This window comes from Erithacus rubecula (genome assembly GCF_903797595.1).
Source record: "Erithacus rubecula genome assembly, chromosome: 8".
Lineage (NCBI taxonomy): Eukaryota > Metazoa > Chordata > Aves > Passeriformes > Muscicapidae > Erithacus > Erithacus rubecula.
Window position 1 is genome coordinate 34,333,744 of NC_136659.1, and position 16,160 is coordinate 34,349,903.

Below are 16,160 nucleotides of genomic sequence, written 5' to 3' on the forward strand. Positions count from 1 at the left end.
ATAGATTCACACGGGAGGTATTCTGGAACTGGCCAAGGACACAGCATTTACAAGAAGGTCCTGACAAGCATCCAAAACTCTTTGTGAAGCTTCCATCTTAGATGACCCCATGGAATGTGAGAGAGATTTCTTTTAGGGGAATGGCATCTTCTGGACAGAGTTATATCCAGAAATTCTGCTGTGCTTAACCCGTTCTTGAAATGCCCAGTGCAGTGAATTTAAGGGATAACACGTCCATGTTTCCTCAAGAAAGGCTCCTGAAGTTCTTACTCTGATTTTTTTTCTACTCATGGAACTACCTCTCTGGTAAATAGGGTTTCTGAGAAGATCAGTTGGATATTTGAGCCCTCATCCTGGAAAAATCAGAAGAATTTGGGTTATCTTCTTCGCTGACATAAAAATAGCTCCGGCTAATGGCATTTGGAAAGCCTATAGTTTTTAATGCAGCCTTCCACTTGTGAAGGGGGCAAAGTTTATAATTTTGGGTGGAAATCATGTGAAAGTTAGCTGGTTCATCAGGGCTTTGTTTTGCCTTTTTTTGGATTTGTTCAAAATCAAAAGTCAAAGTGAAACTCGGGGGATGTGAACCCGCTTGAATCCAAACCAAGAGAGAGATGTGCCAGATCTCCCATGAACCAAAAACCACTGGGTTCTCACAGTCCTCATCCAAACAAAAATGCACAAATATAAATCAAATATCCTCTTGTGCTCCTCACAGCTTTCATGGAAAACAAGGCAGAATATTAAAAAGATCTGCTGAGTTTTGCTGCAGCAACTACCAAAATATCCTGTGATCATTCGATAGCTGGTAGTTAATATCCTGATCTATTCTCTTTCCTGGGTAATCCAGCCCTTTCCAGCCAACACTCCACGTTGGCATGCACAGCATAACCCCTCAGCACCTTCCTAGGTTGTACAATTTCACAGGGAAGGCTCTGCACAATTCACAGTCCTTCACATCCCTGCTCGAGGAGCCAAGGAGGGAGACGGATTTGCAATTACATGAAAACTGCAAGCAGCCTGAGCAGTACAAAGACAGGATGCTTAACCAGTCTAAGGTAAGCTGGAGGACTGAGAAAATATTTAATGATATTTTTCCCTGTGGTTCACCTTGTTTGAGAACAAACCTCGGCTACTAAATGAGAGGAGAAAAAAAAAAAAAAAAAAAAAAAAAAAAAAAAAAAAAAAAAAAAAAAAGTAAAAATCAATGTTTTTCAGTGCCATCACTCATCATGCACCAGTTTCTGAAGGCATAAAAAATGAAAAGTGCTGGTCATGGAAGAACAGCAAAGGTTTCCTTTGTAACTAAGACACACTTGTTTGCAATAACATGTGTGCTTTTAAATGCTGCCAAGTTGCTGAGGCTATCTCTCCTAAATGCAATCTTTAAATATGTAAGTGTTAAAAAAAACAAGGTAATGCTCAAGAAATGTTGAAGTTTTAAAAAAAAAGAAAAAAGTTTGATCAGATGGTTAAAATCCAGTCAAACCAAAGACAACCTGTTTATGACCTTTCTATGCTAAAAGCTAAAAATGTCTCTTTTTTTTCCCTGCAAGATTAATTGCCATCACTTTGGGAGTAGTGAGCTGGACATTATTATATGATGTCAATTAATGATTAAAAAAAAGGTGGTTTGCAAATGTAGCACCACAGTCCCTGGTGCATTACATCACTCCTGAAAGATCTTAACACGTGATAAGCAAAGAACACTTTAACCTAAAAGTCCGAGTGTTACAACCTTGTTTTTGTTGTAACACCCTATGCACAACCTTTTGGCCTTGAAGTCAGTTGTAATAAAATGAAGAAGTCAAAAAGAAAAGGAAAAAAAATAACCTCTCAGAAGGAGAAGACACCCTCCTGTCCTGCTGCCTGAGTGTTATTGCCACGGAATGAGTCACGTTGGAAAATTTGGTGTTGATCAGAGCTTGTGCAGTGTTCTGAGCAAGTTCTGTCCTCCAAACCTCCTGCTCTGGTCACAGGGCTGCTGTGATCCAGGTGTCAATCCCTGGATAATGCAGTTTTCTCTGCCAGAGCCTTGGAAATGTCACCTGCTGAACAAAATCACTCCTGCCCATGTTCCGCTCTCCCCCACGGGGTAACAGTGACCCATTATGGGCCTGAATTCAGATTATTTAGGAGGGGGTCTACCTTTATTTTACATCTCAACCTTCCTCTGCAGCAAGTTTGGTTTCTTTGTCAGTGCCACACACAACCTGACCCACTTTCCTAAGAGCTCTTCTCCACTCTTAGCATCCAAACGCTGCCGAGGCTCCTTTGTAAACGAACGCCACGCATTTAAAATACCTTTGTAATAATAAATACCACATGAACATATGCATCAAGCAAAGGATTTCAATTTTGATGACACTTGCTTCTCAAGAACAGACATTCTGGAAGAAAAAAACGTTGCCAGCCCCAAATTGATTGACATTTGTTTACTTAACTCTCTCTTCTTGAAAGTCTGCACACCTATTTCAACCTTGAACAGTTTCCAACTGTGGTATACTGGAACATTTTTTCATTTATTAAGTTCAGTGTTGCCAACCCAAACAAAGAGTAATCAGTGATGATCCAAGCAGACCAAGCTGTCTAGCACCATACAATGTATCTGCATGCTAATTTTCAAATTCCCTCACATTTCCAGAGAACTAATGGGATCATTTTCATTCTGTTACAGCAACTCAACAGTTACTGAATCACCATCTGTGTTTTCGTTAACCTGAATCAGATATAAATTCTGTTATTGCAAGGTAGAGCAGCTTGTTTAATGATTCTTAATCTTTTCTTTAATTAAATCATGCAGCCAACCTGAAAAATCTATCTTAATGCAAATTAGGAGCTTTTTTGGCATTCGCTTACAGTAATGCACTAATAAGGTTAATTTATGAAGGTTCTCTTCCAGTCTGTACAGATGATATTTGTTCGCTGCATATTTTTAGCATATTGTCCCTTTTTGTAATATTAAAAAAAAAATAATAATAAAAAAATGCTTATTTTCCCCAGCACAAAAGAGGGAGGCTGGGATCAGCTTATTGTTTATTAGAAAGTTAGAGCACAGAAAATGAAAATCAGCCTCTCCCTTCTGCCAGTATCAGGCTATGAGGATGCAAAGGCACAATTCAGGAGCCTATTGAATTAAAAGGCTTTGGCCAAGCACTTTCCTGCCTTTGGCTGCTGGAGATCAGGTCCCTGCTCTGATAATCATCTTGAAGGTATCAGGGGAGATTGGCTAAAACCTCTTTTTTTTTTTTTTTTTTTTTTTTTTTTTTTTTTTTTTTTTTTTTAGGTATTTTTTTCTTGTAGGTGTGAATGAATGGTTTAAAGAGTAAATAATTCTTGTGAAATAAGCCTGAATGCATTTCTCAGTTGCACAATTGCTTCAGCTCTGGGCTCTGATGATCTCAGTCAAGAAAATCTCTGTCTTTGTGAGCATTCCTCCCAACTACAAAATGACTTGAAAGCTGTTCAAGTTGCTGAGTAAAGAGTAAGCTGCTTTTTTTTTTTTCTTTTAAATACTTTTTTTTTTTTTTTTAGGCTATTTTTCAACACTCACTAGTAAACGGGGATGAAGACTGAATTTTGACACACAGTCTTTGCTATTTAATTAAAATCACAGAGGCTGGCTGGACAGTTTTCAGCAAAGACATCTTTTTGCATCAGGAGACTGCAGATTCCTGAAATAAGGAATTCTTTTCATAGAAATTTGCCTGTTCAGAATAGGAATGAATTATTTTATTTTACTTCATATTTCAGTTCAGGGGAAGGACTCCTGAGCTCGAAGATGTAGAAGTTAATTTCTCCTTGGCAAGGCAGGCTGGTGGGAAGGGCAGATCCATCTCAAACCCTTTTTTACCCTCACTGAGTCTTGTCCTTCCTCCTTTTCCTTTTTCCTCTTCCCAGTTGGACTCACTCTTTTAACTCTTTACACAAAACCTGAAGGTTTTGCCCAAGGAGGAAGGAACTTGGGGGGAGATGTGAAATTCTGTTTTTAATCAAAGCAAACACCATGGAACAGCTTTGGGATGAATGATTGAGGGGAACCTTCCTACAAGTTCCCTGGAAAAAATATGTCAGGCTGTCTATGGAATGATTCCTGTTTTTTAAGGATTCTGTTTAGCTCTGATTTTTGGATTTTTTTGCTCTGCCCATACTCACATGGAGTTTTTGCACCCATGGAATTTAGGAATGGGAGTTTTTCATCTTCCTTTCCCCCTTTCATTCTGGGCAAGTGTCTTCCAGACATTAGTAGGTTTTCTCTGTAATATTAGCACAGCAAGAATGACAAGTAATTGTTTTCCTCCCATTTTAATTGTACCTATGTGTTCTTAAGTCTATTACATGCTTTGCTTCATGCTTCACCCACTTTTAAAACATGCAGATAAATGAGTATCAGCAGAAGACTATTCTAATATAAGCCCAGGGTCTTCCCTAAATGTTGCCTGTATAAAAATTTAAATAAATTAAAAAAAAAAAAAGCCAAAAACCTCAAAAGAACAAAAATGTAAAAGAAAATTATTGATTCAAAATTCTGGACACTTTCCTGGGAAAAAATATAGACTGATCCTTTTTTTCTCCTTTTTCAGCAACACTTAAAGCTATCTGCATAATCATTGGTCCCTTTAACAGTGAGAGAAAATGAATATTTTTCAATTTCATCCTAAAAAGTAATATTAGGTCAATCATCTGTGTCTTTTTTCTCACATGTTTTCTCTTAATTTTATTGTTTTCTCTGCATTTTAGTCATTTTCAGAAGGGTGACCAATCTCTAGGGGACAGGGAAATACTTGACAGTAACAATGGTTTGAAATGAAATTACAGCATTTTTTCAGGCATTAAAGAAACACTGCTCAAATAACTGGATTATTAAACTGCCTCCTAAAGAAAGTTCTCTATAAGGAACCCCCAAAAATCAGAAACTGTGGTATCAAATCACAAAGATTTTTGTTGTAACAACACTATGAGAAAAATAGGGATGAAGACTGTACTGGAGATTTGCCCACCACTTAGGGGGAAAGGGAAAGAACATGATCCCATTTGACACTAAAAATCTTGCTGGGTTAATTACCACCTCCCAAAGCAGAGGAATTAAGGCAGGGAGGGCATTCTCATGATGACAACCTCTACCCAGTAGCAAGTTTTGCATTTTCTCAAGGCTGAAGACAATTTTGCCCTGACAAATCCAATCAGTGATGCTCAGGCGTGCCCTCCAGAGCAAAGCTCCAAATTTGAGGGTACACAGGGCAAAAAGATGGACTGCAGTAGGCCACTATTAAAATATTTACAATATGGCTTGACCAGAGCTGAAATGGCACAGTTGGCCTGAAGTCACATCAAGGTCTTCTGGCATTTGAGTGTTTCCCCAATGGCATGTGCAGTAAAGTGTTAAGTCCTCCTGAGTTTTCTATGTATTTAAGGCAGTAACTTTAAAATAAAAAATTGCAACCTTAGAGCAAAGCTTCTATTTTGAGAATTTTAAGCCATTATTGACTCCTGTCAGATCAGTTTCTAGACTTATTGACTCTAGAAGTAAATATAGACTGAGAGAAAGCGAGGTCAAGTCAATATTTATCTTGCAGATCAATACATTTTGATACTAACCAAAAATTAAGCTCAATACATGCATATATTATATGCAACAAGGTTAGGAGAGATCCATTCAGAAAATTTGTCAATTTGAAATTTCCCCACGGAACCCAACCTTTTGTATTCAATTTCCATTGGAAAGTCTGTCCCTTTAAGGGTGGTTAAGTGACAGGAATCACAATTCCACATCACCCAACCAGGTGAATAACAGCAAAAGGAAAAAAAAAAACAAAGTGAAAAATACGGAATTGGGAAGAGGCAGGTGAGTTATGGAGGCATGTGGAATGGGATTTATGTAATATTGTACCTGCAAGGCCACTTTGGATGGACCTGGGGACAACCTGGGCTAGGGAAAGGTGTCCCAGCCCATGGCAAGCTGTGGAATGAGGTGATCATTAAGGTGCCTTCCAACCCAACCAGTTCCACAATTCTCTGATTCTAAATGTGAAGAAAAGATGGAAGAATATGGAGGTGGACTTGCAGCAGGATGTGGCACTAGGTTCTAAAAGGAGGGATCAGGAATTTCTGAGCTGCAGCAAGTGGGATGCAGCAGTGGGGGAAATTAGGGAATTTTCTGTGTGGACTGAGCTGATATTTCCTGGTGAAAGGGGAAGAATTTGTAAACTATGCAAAGACTTGAAAAGCCTAAAAAGCAGAAACTAAGTAATTTAGTGTTTAATGCTTCCAATTTACAATAAGACAAGAAAAGGACAATTTGTCATCAACAGTCTGGCACAACATGGGTAGAAATTGTCCCTTCCCTTCCTTTCCCTTCCCTTCCCTTCCCTTCCCTTCCCTTCCCTTCCCTTCCCTTCCCTTCCCTTCCCTTCCCTTCCCTTCCCTTCCCTTCCCTTCCCTTCCCTTCCCTTCCCTTCCCTTCCCTTCCCTTCCCTTCCCTTCCCTTCCCTTCCCTTCCCTTCCCTTCCCTTCCCTTCCCTTCCCTTCCCTTCCCTTCCCTTCCCTTCCCTTCCCTTCCCTTCCCTTCCCTTCCCTTCCCTTCCCTTCCCTTCCCTTCCCTTCCCTTCCCTTCCCTTCCCTTCCCTTCCCTTCCCTTCCCTTCCCTTCCCTTCCCTTCCCTTCCTTTCCCCTCCCCATATATTTTTCCTTTTTTTCTGCACTGTTCCATCCCCTTTTCCTCCTTCTTTTTTCCCCTTTGTTTTTAGTAATTTTCCCCCTTTCTTTTTATTATTTTCCTTACTTTGTTTTCCCCCTCCCTTATTTTTTTTTCCTTTTTTTTTTTTTTTTTTTTTTCTTTTCTCCCTTCATTTTTCCCCCTCTAATCTTCTCTCACATCCCAGGATGCATTTGCACCCCAGATAACCACGGTGACCTCACATTTACATAGCACCTCTCACCCCAAAGGATCTCCAAACGCTTTGCAAATTTAACACAGGCTGTTCTCCACACTTGGAAATCCCTTCACCTTCTGCTGGAGCTCAGGCAGCTCCTGCTGAGAGGAGCAGCACTCACAGCACTGCCCAACAACTCAGGGAAAGGGGGGATTCCTTCTCAAAAAAAAAGAAAAAAATCAGAATAGAAAATCCAGCAAGAATTTAGACAGACTGAGAGTAATCACACAAAAAAAAATCTGGGATTTGGCCAGAGCACTGCAGGTACAGTGGATACTTTCCTTAGAGGTAATTTCAGAGAGAGTGAAGATGATGAAATTATATATTAATTGGTAAAATATGATTTCATTCAAAATAAAGTGGTGAATCTCACCAAATTTAGCTTTGCAAATGCAGTGAAGTATATTCCTCATCCAGCATAAAAAGGTGGCATTTGTTTGATTTCGGTTTGATGAATTATTAATTTTATCACAGCTAAGATGACAGCTAATATTAGGACATTGAATTATTAATTTTCAAACGTGGCAATAAAAAAAGCAGAACAAACACAAATTGAGACACATTTTGGGTGTGAGGTGGCTTGCTTACATAATGAGTGTGAAAAAACAAAACTGCAGGGACAGAGATTTAATACCAAGCAGCTGCTTTTGCCTTCAAACCTCAGGTATGATTTTTAGCCTTACTTTAGCAACAGTATTCCTTGACTACTTTAATGTGCATATTGGATATTATACTCCTCCTGTATTTTCCAGCCAAAAAAAAGAGTCTCCAGGTAATTTTTCTGGCTGTGGATATAATTTTGGGGGCCAAGGAATAATAAGGGAATTTGTAACCTAGGTAGAATGTTGGGGGTTTTTTGTTTTTTGGGGTTTTTTTGGTTTTTTTTTTTTTTTTTTTTCTGGTCAGGATGTGCAGGTTGAAAAGTACAAAAGACTATTATTTAGTTTATTATTTTGCTCCTCTTTCCTGCTGTTTTTTTCACCACTGCTTGTCATGTGGCACAGGGTAAATAAGCACTTCAGGGCTTGTTTCCTTAAAACTGTTTCTGTGAGGTTTCAGCCTTAAGAGCCAGCACAGGATTTATCTGGCTCCACTACTGCCCTACAGGCTAATACAGATTTTCCTGTCAAATGTCTCCTTTGCAAATATTCTTCCTTCCCAACTCTCCAAATGAAGATGGGAGCTTTGAAGCCTTTCTTATTCCATGGCAAAATAGTCAACAAAACATTTCCAAATGTCATACCTTTTTTTTTTTTTTCTTTTCTTTTTTGAGAATGCAATGCTGCCCCTGAGCATAGGGTGAGACAAGGATCTGAAAATGAGCACAACTCATGTTCATCAGGGATACTGACAAGTATAGGTGGGTTTTTGAGGGCAGTATTCCCAGGTCAAAGAAGAGAAACAGCTGTCTGTCCCCAAGCCTCATTGGGAATTAACCCAGCTCAAAGCTGGATTAACTTCTATTTAAAAAAAAAAAAAAAAAAAGGCCATAAACTTGTATTCCACTGCCACATATGGCGATTATTTAGACTACAAATATTAGGCAGGGCTAGCTGGTTGGGTACTAAAGAGAGACTGATTTAAATCACTTATTTTTATCCTGCTGACACAAGGGGCTGGGGGAGAACAAGCATCTGTCACCCATGTGAGCTGGGGGAGAGGCCATGGCAGAGTGCAGGAGGGGCTGGAGTGTCCCCATGGACAGGGTGGGACAGCCCAGCTGTGCCCAGGAGGGGCTGCCCAGACCCTGTGGTGGGGCTTGAGCTCACCTGGCTGCTGGAATAGGAGTGAAAGATGAGCAGAGATGGGAGAGGAAGGGATGCAGAACGCTGGAGGAGGCTGATTGTGCTCTGATCTCTCTGCTGATCCCAAGGGGATTATTGCTGTGATCAGAGGGGAGTGAGGACTCAGAGCTGGAGCACAGGTAGGCTTTAAAGTGCAGCCAAAAAAGCATCAATTTATACCCATTCCCACTGAGTGAACCTCTTTATGGCTTAGGCAAACTTTGGCTTGCTGTGTGCTCATCTGAGAATTTCAGCAGGGACAAAAGAGTTTACAGTGTTCAGAAGTTTTTCAGGCACACCTGTGACCTGCAGTGCAGGTGTGGTGGGAGTTAAAGGTAACATCTGCTGCAGAGGTGTGTGTGAACACTCACAGCAAAATCCCAAACATGGGCTGAAGCTTTGGCTGCAAACACAGATCTGGATCAAGAGCAGAAGGAATTTCTTGGTGCTGTCCCAAGGAATGGGGTGTGTTTGCCAATGTCCCTCTTGTGGGGAGGTGGTAGAGGTAAAGCTCCTTCCTTAGATTCATTTATCATGGACCTCTGCTTCATTCTGTTAACTTTGAAAAGAACCCTCCCTTATTTCCTTATTTTTTCGTTGTTTGGGTTTTGTTTGTTTGTTTTCCATTTTGGTGAGGCATTCTATGGTCACACATCTGCCATGGCAAGTCAAGCAATTCATGGGTGTGTTTCATTCATTCCTGGTTTACCTGTCCATGCACAACACAACCTTTTTTCCCTCCCTCCATGCAAAATCAGTAGAGTTTATAATAAGCAGAAAACCCCAAACTACAGCTGGTCACATCAGAGTGAATTTCAAGATCTGCCTCACTCTGCTCAACCAAAACCTGAGGCATCTTTCTCTGGGTTTATACACACACTGGTGGGCATTACATTACCCAAAATTCCAATATCTGCCACAAAGCAACTGTTTTCCTAGTGGATCCCAAAATCTTTTTGAGGGTTCTCCTTTCTTTAAGAGGAAGAGGCAGTAAGAATTAAAGGATAACCCAGTCTCACCACCTTTTAAAGGTGATTCTGAGTGTGTGGGTTTGAATTTCTCTGGTTTCACACATTGCTGGTTATGTTGCCTATTATAAAGGATTCAGTAAGACACACTGTCTCCCAGTGGTATTTTATTTTGACACATCTCAAATGAAAATACAGCTCATTATTTTATACAGGATTCAAATGTGTTGTCACCTGGTTTTCATGCATTAAAATGTGATTCATTTTTTGCTGTAGGTACATGAAAAAGCAGAATGAGTCTGTAATGAGCCCATTTAGTAATTTATTTATCTATTTTTTTGGTCGTCCAAAAATGGGGCAAATGTCAGACTTCTTTTAAAATGTATCTGTGCTGAGAATTCCAGCTCTCTCTTGTCTGGCCCTGTTGCATTCTTTATCTTCATGGTTTGGCTCTCAAGAGGCATATTTAAATTGTCATAAATGTAGTAAAACTTTTCAGGAGAAAACACTCAGAGACCTTGTTTATTTAAGTTTTAAAAATATTATTTATCATGCCCTGTAAAATATCATGTATCAATCCTCCAGGGACAGGGCAGCCTTTTCAAATCAGCCATAAACTGAAACTTTGTTGAGGATGCAAATTAGGAGCTTGATTAAATGAAAACTGGTGTTAAGTCTGTGCCTGGTGAAGTTTCTGTAGGCACAGCAGCAATTAATGTGGGGCCAGCTAAGCAAATCTGTTGTGAACACGTTTCATTTTATGCAATATATATACACAGAAAGCATGAAATTTTGGCCCAGGTGGATGTGCCAGTCTGTTGAGATTACCTGATCCAGGAGGTGTTTAAAATTATGGAAACCACAAGAGATCAATACTTCTCCAAACGTCTTTGGCACATTGAACAGATTTTTTTTTTTTTTTCCAAAATAATGTATTTCTTTTGCAAGATTTCAATAATACCCAATCCTGTTCTGAAAAAGGAGCTTGTGATTAACCAGAACCAGCATTGGAGAGGTGGCCTCTGATCCCCACGCTTGAATTTCACTCTTGGAACAGGGTGGGGAGGCTGGATTTAGTTTGAATTTTGTTTCATTTGCAGTAGAACGGCAGAGCTGGCAAGCTCAGGCACTACCAGTGCTTTGTGGAAGCTGACATATGAATTTGTTCTACAAATGTGCCAGGGACACACTGATCCAACAGTTAGATCACTTCCAGAAGACACAGAGTTGGATCTCTGAGCTGACTTGGAATTCTTTATTATTACTATCCAGTAAAATTAAAAATTTTGCATTAAGAAACCAGGTGATGAATGTAGCACTCAGTGATACCCACTGAAAACTCTCCCATCTTCAAATGGATAAAATGAAATAGATAAATAAGCTAAAATATCCAAATCCTTCACACAAAGAAGGTCACATTCCTCCCATGGCCTTTGGGACTTGAGGCTGCAGACAGATTTTGGGGGTTTGTGCTGGGTTTTGGTGGGATAAAGTAACTGAAGTGAGTTTTGGTTCCAGGAAAAAGAAGGAATGTGTGTGGAGAGGATGGAAGGGGTGACAGGAGGCAAGAGAAAATAGGTAAGACAGAAAATCTCTTCTTATAGTGGGGTAACCCCTGCAGATTTATCACATGGAAGAACATTTTTAGCTCTTTATGTCTTTTTTGTAATTTTAAAAAATCATAATCCTTGTGTATCATGGCACAGAATTCTTTCTCTGCTCTCCTTTAAAGGCCACTAACTTTAGGTTGTGATGTCTTAACTATTTTTATATTCCTGAATCTAACCTGCTGAAAGCTGAACATGTTGGAAAAGGAGGTCCTAAGGGAAAACACCATAAAGAGGAAATATATCAATAAGGAAATGCTACTAACTGTGATGTGACATCATTTGTGCTTAATTTCTGAATGGATCAGAGGAAAAAAAGAAAAGGGTATGAGACTGAACTCAGTCAGAACATACTACATTAAAAAGTTCCTCCTTCTCTGGGATGAAAATATGCTCCTACCAAAAAAAAAAAAGAACCTCCCACATTTATTTATTAAGTGCAGTGTAAGAATGAAGTAAATATGAGCTGCAGAGACAAGGAGTAATGGTATGGTGTGTTCAGGATGGGATGGTACTTCACACACCGAAAACCTGAGAGGAGAGTGGAGGGTAAAAAATGGGGAGCTGCTGTATCCTGAGTCATTAACATTGGCCATGGGGTCAGTTTTTCCACAGTGCCACTCATTTACTGTCCTGTGAGGAACTGAGTGAATATTTTTTTTCCTGGTAACTCTTCTCCAGTTCCTTTTGTACTTGAAGGTAATGGAAAAAGAAGAGGGAACCCTCACTGAACTTCTGGATCCTGTTGCCTCCAGCAGCTCAAGGACTTTTAAATACATTTTAAAATTAAATAAACCCACAACATTTTAGACACTTATTGTTCATCCAAGCTATGCATGCAGTGCAAGGTAATGCATTGTTTCACTCATCATGGGTTTGTCCTCACGGTGACATTGAAAACTCTGAGCATCCTTTTCCATAAGTACAAATACTTAAAGGAAAAAAATATCTGTTCTTTAGTTTCCATAGACTCACAGGAAGGAAACCTTAAAGCTCATCCATTTCCAACCCCTGCCGTGGGCAGGGACACTTTACACTGTCTCAGGTTGCTCCAAGCCCTGTCCAGCCTGGCCTGGGACAGTTCCAGGGATCCAGGGGCAGCCACAGCTGCTCTGGGCACCCTGTGCCAGGGTCACACCATAAAGAGTTTCTTCCTAATGTCCCATCTAACCCTGCCCTCTGCCAGTTTGACTCCATTCCCCCTTGTCCTGAGGGGGACAGAGTCCTTCAAGTAGGTATGGACAAGGAATGGCTGGAAGCTGTCACATTGTTGGGAACTCTGGGGACAAGGTAACCATCTCCTTTCCACCTGTCTTTCCAAAGACAGCAAAAACCAACAGAAGTGTCAGAGATGGTGAAAAATTTTTCCTTTCATATAATTTTGTTCACTTTTCTTCTTTTCTCTCCCTTTTTTTTTTTTTTTTAAATTTTTTTTATTCCATTTTTACTTTCTTTTGCAATTGCAAATGTTTTGGCAATCCATTATCTTCCCAGGTTGATGGTGAGGCCCTTGTGTCCCAGCTGTGAGTCACCATTCCCAGCTGGGTGGCTCTGAAGAGAGAGAAAAGAAGCTCAGATGTGTCCCTGATTCCCCACTAGCACAGACCAGCAACATCTGTCTGCTCCTTCCCTTCCTTCAGACAGTCCCAAGGAGGGGGCAGACAGGCAAGCAGGAATATGAAAGGGAAAGGATCAACTGGCCATGTTATATTAGCCAACTTAAATAATTCCTCTTGGCTGTGGAAACAGTCTTCCCATCCAAAGCTGCTTTTTTTTTTTTTTTCCCTTTCCTTTATACTTTTTTTTCCCCCAAACAGGAACAATTTATTTCCACTTTTGGGCAGGTTTCTTAGCCAAGGCCAAGCTCTCCCCATTGCCTCTCCTGTGCCACTTCCCAATGCCCTCCAAGTGACCTCAGAAAGTGCCTTGGGGGACCCAACTTTGGTGAATAGCAAAATCAGAATATGCAAATGGAGCTTGGATTATCCCATATATAATCATGCAAACATTTTTCCTGCACTAGTGGCTGTGCCCAGCTTCCTGCCCTGCTGCTCTGAGTGCCTCAGCACTGTCTATAGCTGTTGAGCTGAAGCACCCGGGGATGGCTCCTGAAGCAGGAAGGCAGTTCAATCTGCAGGATGGTTTTTCCAGACACTTTCTTTCTCATTCCCCACAAGATAGTTGCTATTCCTCCGGATTTCACCGTTGTGTAATTTGGATGCATCTACTTCAGAGCAAAGAGGGGATAAATGCCTCGTTCAGCCTCTTCAGTCCACTCTGCTTCTATTTTAGTTTGAGGAGCCTGTGCTACTTGGAGAGTGGGAGCAATTCCTGCCAATAACTCAATCTTTCTCTAAAGTTCAGCATCTCATGCTGGAAAAAAAAAAAAAAAAAGAGTGAAAAGTAAAACTGTGGGATGCAGTGCAGGGAGCTGAGTCCTGGAGTCAGGTTTAGGTGACAAAAGGTGTGGAAGGGACCTTAAAGATCATCATGTTCCACTCTCTGCCATGGGCAGGGACAATTCCCACTATCCCAGACTGCTCCAATCCCTGGGACATGGCCAGGGATTCAGGGGACGCCACAGCTGCCCTTTGCACCCTGTGCCAGGAACTCATCACCCTCACATGGAAGAATTCCTTCAAGGTGGAAGTGATGAAGTTCACCTGGGAATTTATTATTTTATTTTAAAATTAATTTTTAAAATTATTTTAAAATTTATTTTTAATGCTCTATGCAGTATTTTGAGTAGTAGCAAATTATCTATTAAAAAAAAACAAAACAAAAAAACCCAACCCTTATATTTTAAATTTGTAAGAAAAAACCCCCTAAATTTATCCAAGCAATTAATTTGTACAAAATTCTTTATATAGTTTAGCTCCATTTTTCATAGTCTCAAGGAATGATCGATTTTCATGGCAAGCCTTCTGTCTAAGCACTCCCTGTGCTATCCCAGTGTGTGAGATGGGAGCATCCTGTGGGCTGAGGAGCAAGTGGAGAGGAAGTGCCATCCACAATATCTGAACAATGAATAGTGCACCTTCCCACAAAGTCAATTATCCTTTCAAAACAATCATCACACATGCTCAGGAGCTAGATGTTGGCATTGGCATATTGTGATATTAATCCAAAGGGAATGTTGAATGTTTCTTTTTTTTAAATGTTGGCTTTTTGAGGATTAAGTTGGATATTTTCAATATAGTTGATAGAAGAGATCCATATCCCCAAAGCCTGTTTGTTTCAAACTCAATAATTTTATTCTGGACAAAGCATGAAATGAAAAACCAACTGTGAATCTCAGAATATTTGATATGAGGTAAAATGCCACATGAGCTGATGTTTTTAAAAAAATATACATGCATCAAAAATTATACATCGACCAGTGTGGACTGGCTTGGAATAGCCTGGTCTGGTGAAAGGTTTACCTGATCTAGGGGTAGGAATCATGGAATAGCTTGGGTTGGAAGGGACCTTAAGCCCCACTCTACCCCATCCCATCCCATCCCATCCCATCCCATCCCATCCCATCCATCCCATCCCATCCCATCCCATCCCATCCCATCCCATCCCATCCCATCCCATCCCATCCCATCCCATCCCATCCCATCCCATCCCATCCCATCCCATCCCATCCCATCCCATCCCATCCCATCCCACCCATCCCATCCCATCCATCCCATCCCATCCCATCCCATCCCATCCCATCCCATCCCATCCCATCCCATCCCATCCCATCCCATCCCATCCCATCCCATCCCATCCCATCCCATCCCATGGGACATGTTCCACTCTTCCAGGTGCTCCAAACCCCTTCCAACCTGGCCTTGGACATTTCCAGGGGTTCACTTAAATAAATGTTTTATAACTCTATCAGCCCCTGTGCTCATTCAGAGACTTTATTTATCCAGTTGGATATCCTAAATTGCTTTTATCATAATGCTGGAGAAATAATTGTCTTACCTCTCTTAGGACATGCTGGAAGGTTTATTCTCCCCTTGCTATCTAAATAGTTTTACTCATAAATCCTTGTGAATTAAGAGCAGAATGGACTTTATATGCCTAGAAATTTCTTATGATTTCTAAGCTATTATCCCCAAATCCTAATTAACCATTATTAAAAATAATGTGTCCTTTTCAGAATGTGAGATATAGCAGCACGATAAGATACGATGTGAAAATCCCAAATATCACATAGTGTAATTTTGCTGTTTTACTTTTCTTCTTTTTATTAGAGATTTCAAACACAGTGCTGCATTTCCATTCCAAGTGGCAAGATTCAATAGTATGTATTTTGCAAACTGCCAGAACAGAGCCATTGGATTTAGTTTTCTAATAATCAAACAACTGTACAACGTGCCTGTACATGTCAGGGACTGAAGAAAGCAAATTTATACACAACACCGTGTATTTTGTGGATAGTGATAACCCACCCAAATCTAATTTAATCAAATATTTAAAGAGGTAATAATTAATTTTTAAAGAATTGAAGTGAACCGTAACTAGGAAGAAATGTTATTGTTTATTTTTAATGCCAGAACAGTATTCCTGATGCATTTTTAATATTTCATTAAGGCAGTAACTTTCATACTGCATTTTTTCAAGTTTTTGTATCTCAGTGATACTTTTTTTTCCTTGAACAAAGGTGAAATATTGCAGGCAAACTTGAGGCTTGAACTGATGCATTCTTTGAGGATCTTTTGTCATAACTAATTAAACACAACCAGAAGTCTTTTTAAACAAGCTAAGACACCAACACCTGGTTGGGAGCCCGACAAGGACTTCTTTTTTTAGCTTGTGACTGTGTCCTTCCCATCAGATACAACTTTCTATCCTCTCTTTTGAGCTATATTATTCATAATTCTTACTTTTTAG